Genomic DNA, 8,083 nt, shown 5'->3' on the forward strand with positions numbered 1-8,083 from the left:
CATATAGTTGGCATATGAACAAATCCCCTTTGACCTTCTTGGTAAAAAGAGTGGGATCTATCTTCCAAATTTCAAACCCACGATCTTGTAACAACTCATTAAGGTACTCATACCACGCACGTGGGGCTTGCTTAAGGCCATAGAGTGCCTTATTAAGTTTGTATACATGATTGGGGAGCTTGGGATGTTCGAATCCCGAGGGTTGTTTGACATAAACCAACTCATTTAAAGAACCATTAGGAAAAGCACTTTTTACATCCATTTATTGTAATTTCAAATTATGATGAGAAGCAAATGCAAGGAACATGCGAATATAATCTAGACGAGCAACAAGGGCAAAGGTTTCATCGTAGTCGATACCCTCGACTTGGGAGTAGCCTTGAGCCACCAATCTTGCCTTCTTTCGAACCACAGTCCCATTGGCATCTTGCTTGTTTTTGAAGATCCATTTGGTCCCGATGACATTATGTTCCTCTTTTGGTCTTGTCACTAATTTCCAGACTTGATTACGCTCGAAGTTGTTGAGTCCTTCATGCATGGCCATAAGCCAATCCTCATCATCGAGCGCTTCCTGTACCTGTTGAGGTTCACAATACGAAACAAGCGCGTGATGCTCACAATAATTCGAAATTTGTTGACGAGTGGATACTCCCCTTTTTAAACTACCAAGCACGTTCTTCATAAGATGTGACTTGACTCTCAGCTTGTTTGCAATCTTCGCTGCGCGATGCTCCAAGAGTTCTGCACTTGATAACTGGGGAGCATCAACTTGATTACTTTGTTTGGCCTTGTGTTTTGATCCTCCCTTGACACCGATACCCCTCTTAGGTGCTGCAGAAGGAAATTGAGAAACAACATCCTGATCAACTTGATTTTCGACTTGAGTAGGCTCACTGGTTTGTTCTTGATCTTGTGGTTGCTCTTGATCTTGATCTTGGGCTTGCATTTTGTCTGGATCTTGTAGCTGCACTTGATCTTGATCTTGAGCATATTTAGAACCTTGTGTAAGAACTTTGACATCATGTGGTACATCACCATCTTTGAGCGATTGATCTTGTCCTTGAACTTGTTCAACTAGTTGAGGGTTTTCTCTTTGTTCATCGGAAGCGTGTGGGGCTTGCGAGGATGATGGCTCCACTTGAGTAGAGCATTGTCCTTCTCCTTCAGCCACAAGGGGTTCCTCAATGGGGAGTATTTGACCAATCCCCATTCTTCTTATGGCTTGGGGAGGAATTTCATCACTTACATCACAGAGACCACTTTGCTCCACTTCGGAGCCATTATTTTCATCAAACTCCACCTTACACGTTTCCTCAATGAGCCCGGTGGACTTGTGGAGGACACGGTAAGCATGTGAGTTTGTAGCATAACTAATAAAGATTCCCTCTTGAGCTATAGAATCAAATTTAGCTAAACGTGCACCTTCCTTGAGAATGAAACACTTACACCCGAATACCCGGAAGTACTTGAGATTGGGTTTGTTTCCAGTGAGTATCTCGTATGGGGTCTTGTCCAAACCTTTGCGGATATAGAGCCGATTGGATGCATGACATGCTGTGTTGATGGCTTCGGGCCAAAAGTTATAAGGATATTTAAATTCCGCCATCATTGTTCTTGATGCGTCCATCAACGTCCGATTCTTCCTTTCTACCACACCATTTTGTTGAGGGGTGTATGGTGCTGAATATTGATGTTTGATTCCCTCATCATTAAGAAACTCATCCAAGGTGTAGTTCTTGAACTCAGTGCCGTTGTCACTTCTAATCATCAAAATCTTTGCTTCATGTTGTCATTGAGCTTCATTAGCAAAGTTGATGACGGTCTGTTGAGTCTCACTCTTCCTCTTGAAGAAATATACCGAGGTGTATCTTGAGTAATCATCAACAATCGCCAAGCAGTACTTTCTGCCCCCAAGACTATCAAGTGATGGGGGACCGAAGAGATCCATATGAAGGAGCTCCAACAGCCTCTTAGTGTAAATGAGAGTCGTTGGACGATGAGCAGTTTCATGAATCTTCCCTTCAATGCAGGCACTGCAAGCACGATCTCTGGAAAAACTCACATTTGTTAGTCCACAAACATGGTCCCCTTTGAGGAGACTTTGAAAAGATCTCATATTGACATGAGCTAGTCGGCGATGCCAAAGCCAGCCCACATCAACTTTAGCCATTAGACAAGTCGCAGTCTTAGTGGGTCGCTTTGAGAAGTTCACCACATAGAGACCATTTTTGACATATCCAACATAGTCTACTTTAAGAGTCTTGCTCCACAAAAGGACCACGGTATCAAGATTAACGAATGTGGCAAGGCCCATAATTGCAAGTTGATGAACCGAAAGTAAATTGTAAGCAAGGGACTCAACAAGCATGACCTTCTCAATAGATAACTCTTGAGAGATGACCACCTTACCAAATCCCAATACCTTTGACGTTGATGCATCAGCGAATTGTACATGGGTGGGCATAGATGGGGAAGGATGCACATCCACCACTAAGTCCTTACTGCCGGTCATATGATTTGTTGGTCCACTATCGAATAGCCATGACACCCCACCGGAAGCAAACTCCTGGAATAGATCAAGGCTTGGTTTTAGGTACCCATTTTTGAATGGGTCCTTTAATGTTAGAGACAAGTTCTTAGGAACCCAAATGGCACATTCAATGGACTCATGGTAAGAACGAACAAATCTGGCATAGACATGCCCATCACCAGCATGACATAAAACATATGAAGGATTGAGTTCGCCGGCTATGTTGGTAGGAATGGTTTTTCCCTCCTTGATGCTATCATTCTCCACCTTGTTCCTGTTCTCCTTCTGAGTCCCTTCCCCCTCTTTGACAAAGATGTCCATGAGGGTAGGGAATCACTTGTTCCTGTTCTTCCTTTTCCTTTTCGACTTGGATCTAAGTCCAAGTCCCTCCTTTCCTACAACACCCTTTTGATTGCTCAAAAGGTCGTTTCGGTTCTTCTCGCCTTGGATGCATGACACAAGGCCCTACTCAAGTTGATCCTTCAACTTGGAATTTTCCCCCACAAGATGTACATGCTCACACACTACACCACGCACCAGATTTCCCTACTGATGTGCGTTGGAAAAAGTCAGTTTCGCCAACAGACTGTTGGTCAGAAAAACTTCTACCGCGCTGTTGGTCGGTAATATTTACATACCACGACCAACAGTTGGACAACTATACTTAAGTATTTGAAGTCGGATTATTGGTCGGGAAAGCTCCTATGTCCATCAAACCATAGGTCGGCGATTAATGCCGACCGACTGTTGGTTGCCAATTAGGCTGGACCGTCTCGATGCGCGTGGGGCCAAAAACATAGCGCTTCAGCGCGCGCGGGGGCCAAAAACTTAGCGCCAAGCCTCCCCATAGTTTTTTCCATTCAGCTCTCCCAGATCCTAATTCCCCAAACCTTATCCTCTCACTCGCTAGCTCTGCTGCCGGCGCACCCTCACTCGCTCCCTCTCCCGTCGGCCGCTATTGGCCCGAACGGTTGTGGCCTTGTCCCATTCATGCTCCTGCAGCCCAACGCTAGCCACCCTAGCTTGTGCCGTGTCATCTTCATCCGCCAAGGCCCTATGGTGTACGCCATCGCTCCTCTCAGATCCAGGGATGGGAGAGATGTGGGTTACCTGGGAGACTGCTGTGAGACCCTCAGTCGTCACCCATGCGCTGTATCGCCGCCGCCACACCATGGGCCTCCTTCGATCTGTATTTGTCGGTTGATTTGAAGGGGATCTGGCCGTTGACTGCTGGTGCTTCCCATCGCTCGGGAGTTATTGTTCATTTTCCTCTCCTCACCCTCTCCACTCATCCATAATCGGTGCTGTCGTTAGTTGATTTTTTTACTTTTGTTCATAAGAAGATCAGCCATGACTTGTTGTAGTACTTCTATCCAGCAAGAAGTGCCTCGGTTGGAGCTCGCGCTCGAGCAGTACGTCAAGAACAGAGGCTCTATCTGCTAATGGGATGGACAGAAATGCAGTCTAATAGTTGGCTACTACTCGTGTGACTCTTGGAGATGAGAGGATGAGGATGATAACTACAGGTATTCCTTTCAGTGTTGCAAGGAAACCTTAATTAGCTAAAAAAATCTGAACTCGTTGTGATTGATTTGAACATTAGAGCTTGTGAGTTGTGAATTTGTGATATTCAAACTGTTGCCAGACTATCATATTATGCTATGTGTGCTTCAAGGTCAATACAAGGGTATTCATCCTGTGAAAAATCATTACTTTCTATATATATAAATGTATTCCCGGATCTGTGCTTTGATAAGAGGAACAACCCTGACAACTAGCTTCAGTTTCCACAAAAAGTCCAAATAAGAGTACTCATGTTGAAGAATTTTAGTTAAGCATGTAGAATTATTGCAAACACAAGAGTATATTCAATCTTCATGCTCTGAACCAGGTGAGAGTTGAGGCTGGAGCTTTGTTACTCTTTCCGTCCAACAGCAAGGTACCGTTTACTTTTTCTCTCCCTGCAACCAATACATTCTTGTTCCTACGCCTCCTTCTTATTTCTTGTTGTAGGCTACAAGTGTTTGTTAAATTGTTAGTCTCAATGCTCCAATCCAGATGAAAGATTTTTGATAGGATGATATAGCATCACTCATGGTTGTTTAGATATACTCCCTCCATTCTTAAATATAAGTATTTCTAGAAATTCCACCAAAACCTACATGCAGATGTATCTAGACATAGTTCAGAGTGTAGGTTCATTCGTTTTTCTCCGTACGTAGTCCATAATGGAATCTCTAAAAAGAGTTATATTTTGGAACAGATGGAGTATGTTAGCAGTTTCGAATTTACAATCATGCTTCTACATATTTTATAGTTATTAGATACTACTAGTCGTGAACCCGTGCCTTCGCACGGCTAATCGATAACTTGCAATTTTTTTATTTTTATGCATAAACAATTTTGGCATGAACATAGAAAAAGATGGAACGTCCATCAATCACCTAAAATCCCAGGCGGACCCGACGTCTAACGTTTTTCTTATTTTTACTCGATCAGTTGAATCTCGAGTTATATAAAGTTGTCAAAGCATCTGTTCAATCTCTTTTGATCTTACGTTCATTTCTGTGAACATTGCATCGTGCCCAACCAAACCATAGTGATTTGCAGGTTGTAAAAATAACTTGTATTTGAGAATCATATCAATCCGACAATCCCTATATACTCTGGTCCAAAATTTTGTCATATCGGTGGTAAACTTATTTATCCATCTATTGTTGGGCAGCGTTATCTTAATTTATAGCAGGATAAAAAAATCTGGGATTCTTCACTATGCTTGGTACTGAACTTATTTAACCTTCTATTGTGCCGAAATTTTATCAGGACTTAAAAAGACAAATAAATTTATTTGGACCAGAGCGGTGAATTATACTGCTCCAATTAACAAAGCATCAGAGGCCACCTTCAGTGTCATGAGCATGGATTTTTATTAGAACATTCAGCTACTTATCATAAAGAAAAAAATGCCAACCACTTATGTATCACACTATAGTAGTTATTTCAGATATATCTCGGAGCAACCAAATATATCAAGCATACTTTATTAATTGCACAAAAAATATTATCTTTCAGATGATATTTATAAAACTGTGATTCTGAGTTCCATGCCCGACAGCCAAATACCATTTGCCGATGAAGAAAAATTACATAAAAACACATCGACGTACACCGTATCGGCCACCAGTGTCGTACTTATCTCTGTGTGGCTATTGTAACGGTGGGAACACAAACATTCACGCACTCGTAAAACAGAAATGTCCGGTGCTCAATGCCTGTGGTAGTGCGGCTAGCTACTACTCTATTGACCATGCATGTCGTTAGTCCATGCAGGTAGACAAACATTTCCCACCATAATATTCTACCTTCAAGACAATCGCAATCCAGCCAGCAGCAAGTAGGGAAGAACCACACATTCAATATAGCTTTTCCGGACAACAACACATATATGTAGAATGGTGCGCTCCACATGTTTGCCGACTTTGGCCTTCATCTGCATCGGCCATGTCAATCACATAGTACTGGCTCAGAGCTGCATCATGGACGGTGATGGATGGTGTGGGTCGAGCAATTTTTTACTATAAACTATTTTGGTTCTGACGTTTTTCATCTCGTGGTTATTTTACACCGTCGAGGCTCTTAATATTTATTTTTCTTTGTATAAATGATATCGGTTGATTCTTTTACTTGCAGGAATTGTTAGACTTGCGCCCGTGCAGACGTGCTCATGTGCCTCCATGTGCGTCTCCCTAATCAGATCCAGGCGCCGCCCCCCTATGCAGCAGGGGCCAGACTATGTGCTACTCTATGCATAGTCTGATCTCTAATCAAATGAGCTCCCTCCACTATTGTAGGCATGCTAACTATTTCCCAGCAATACAACGATTTTTCTTTGGAAGAATTGTCTTTTTCCTTTCACATGTGCATGCTTATGTTAATTTACACGTACTATGCGCTTTGAGAAGAAAATGGTGTAGTTGTTATGCATGAGCACACCTTCTGCATAGTGGTTAATTTGGTTGACCTTGGTTGTCAAAAGAAACTTGCTTAGTGTATTATCATTAGTAACTCGCATAGTGCTTAAACTTGGAACATAGAACTGAGCTATAAATCTTAACTATGATGGTACTTTGAGAAAAATGGCACATTCAGACTTGATTTAGAAAGAAAACATGATAATATATCTTTTCTTTGTCATCATTGTTGAAAGGCAGCTAGTACTTAGTGTCCTGAAATTTTAACTAGATGAGTGTAGCAGGCAACACAACTATAGCTACAACATTTGTTTATGTTCCTTGTTGTGCACCTCGACATGAATTATTTCCAGTTTGACAACATAACATAAATCGTTCAGTGCAGAACATTTCTTTCATCCTGTGATATAAATCACGTGAACAAAGTCATCAAATGGTTGAATCATCCAACTATTTCTGAAAACTTTGGGTCGCGGCTTCTGTTCAACTTTGGTTATTCCTAGTTTGACACTTCGGTAAGGATACCAAGTTTACATGCCTGAAATAGAATTTATTCACCTCAAAGTTAGTTGTCTGTATATTAATTCGGCTTCTATGTTTCATGCATGATGCTCTTTACTTTCAAGTTGAACATGTAGTACAATAGTACTTAGTGGAAAGGAAATTTCATTAGCTTTCATGTATATTAATTGTATGTTTTTTTGTCTTTCAAGGTTGCTGTAAAATTGTGTAGGAAAGACAAAGAGGACCAAGAAGGGAACCATGATGTTTTTATTTTGTGTCAACTAGATATCTTCGTAATGGAGCAAAAACAATCCATCTCGTAGCTATCATTTTGTAAAGGATGTCTTGTGTAACGGAGCTATCATTCTGTAACGGTCAAATGTTTTCTTTTATGTACTTACCTTTATTATGGGCATTATTAGTGTTATTTTTGTTTGGTTTTGGTTTAATATTTTTAGAGTACATACAAGTTATTGTAACTTGATAGATATTGATGAGAAATGTAACCTGATTGATATTGTTTTGACAAGGTAATATGCCAAATACCATTGGCCAAATGCATACAAACTGTTGGTCGGCAAAAGGAAGCACCATCCTATAGTTGGTTGGAAAAGGTTAATGGTAGGGCCATTGGAAAGTTTGTCGGCAAAACTAATACCATCGGATTGTTGGTCGGGAACTGTTCATGGCAGAGCCAACAGAAAGTTGGTCGGCAAATGTATTGTCGTCGAATAGTCGGTTGGGAAAAGTTCATAACAGAAAGTCAGTCGGGAAAGGTCCAAGGCAGTGCGAACAACACGTCGGTCGGTAAGGTTTCCTATAGCCGTCCAACAGTCGGTCGGTAAAGATAAGTCGGTCGGGAAAGGGCTTTCCCGTCTGGACTTTCCCCAACAGACCGTGTCGGTCGGCAAATGTTTTTCCCGACTGATTGTCTATTGGCGGAAGCTGTTTTCCCAACCGATCTGTCTGTCGGGGAAGAAGTGTCGTTGTGTAGTGACAACAAGGGTTAGTTGTACACGCATTATCCATTATAACGAAAGGAAGACAAGTAGAGATCTCCTTGGTAAGCTTTGCTTGG

General features: G+C 41.8%; 1 long non-coding RNA gene across 3 annotated transcripts; it reads left to right on the top strand.

Annotated features, from left to right (window-relative positions):
- The first annotated feature begins 3,750 nt into the window (after nt 1–3,750).
- Nucleotides 3,751–7,566, top strand: LOC123431148. 3 transcript variants are annotated; one of them, XR_006623040.1, is made up of 5 exons: nt 3,751–4,056; nt 4,422–4,469; nt 6,221–6,377; nt 6,882–7,016; nt 7,215–7,566. It is a non-coding gene; the product is annotated as an uncharacterized LOC123431148 (long non-coding RNA). The 3 variants fall into 3 exon arrangements; XR_006623041.1 differs by having other exon boundaries at nt 6,887–7,016; XR_006623039.1 differs by lacking the exon at nt 6,882–7,016.
- Nucleotides 7,567–8,083: the final 517 nt, after the last annotated feature.

This window comes from Hordeum vulgare, chromosome 1H (genome assembly GCF_904849725.1).
Source record: "Hordeum vulgare subsp. vulgare chromosome 1H, MorexV3_pseudomolecules_assembly, whole genome shotgun sequence".
In the NCBI taxonomy this organism is placed as follows: Eukaryota; Viridiplantae; Streptophyta; class Magnoliopsida; order Poales; family Poaceae; genus Hordeum; species Hordeum vulgare.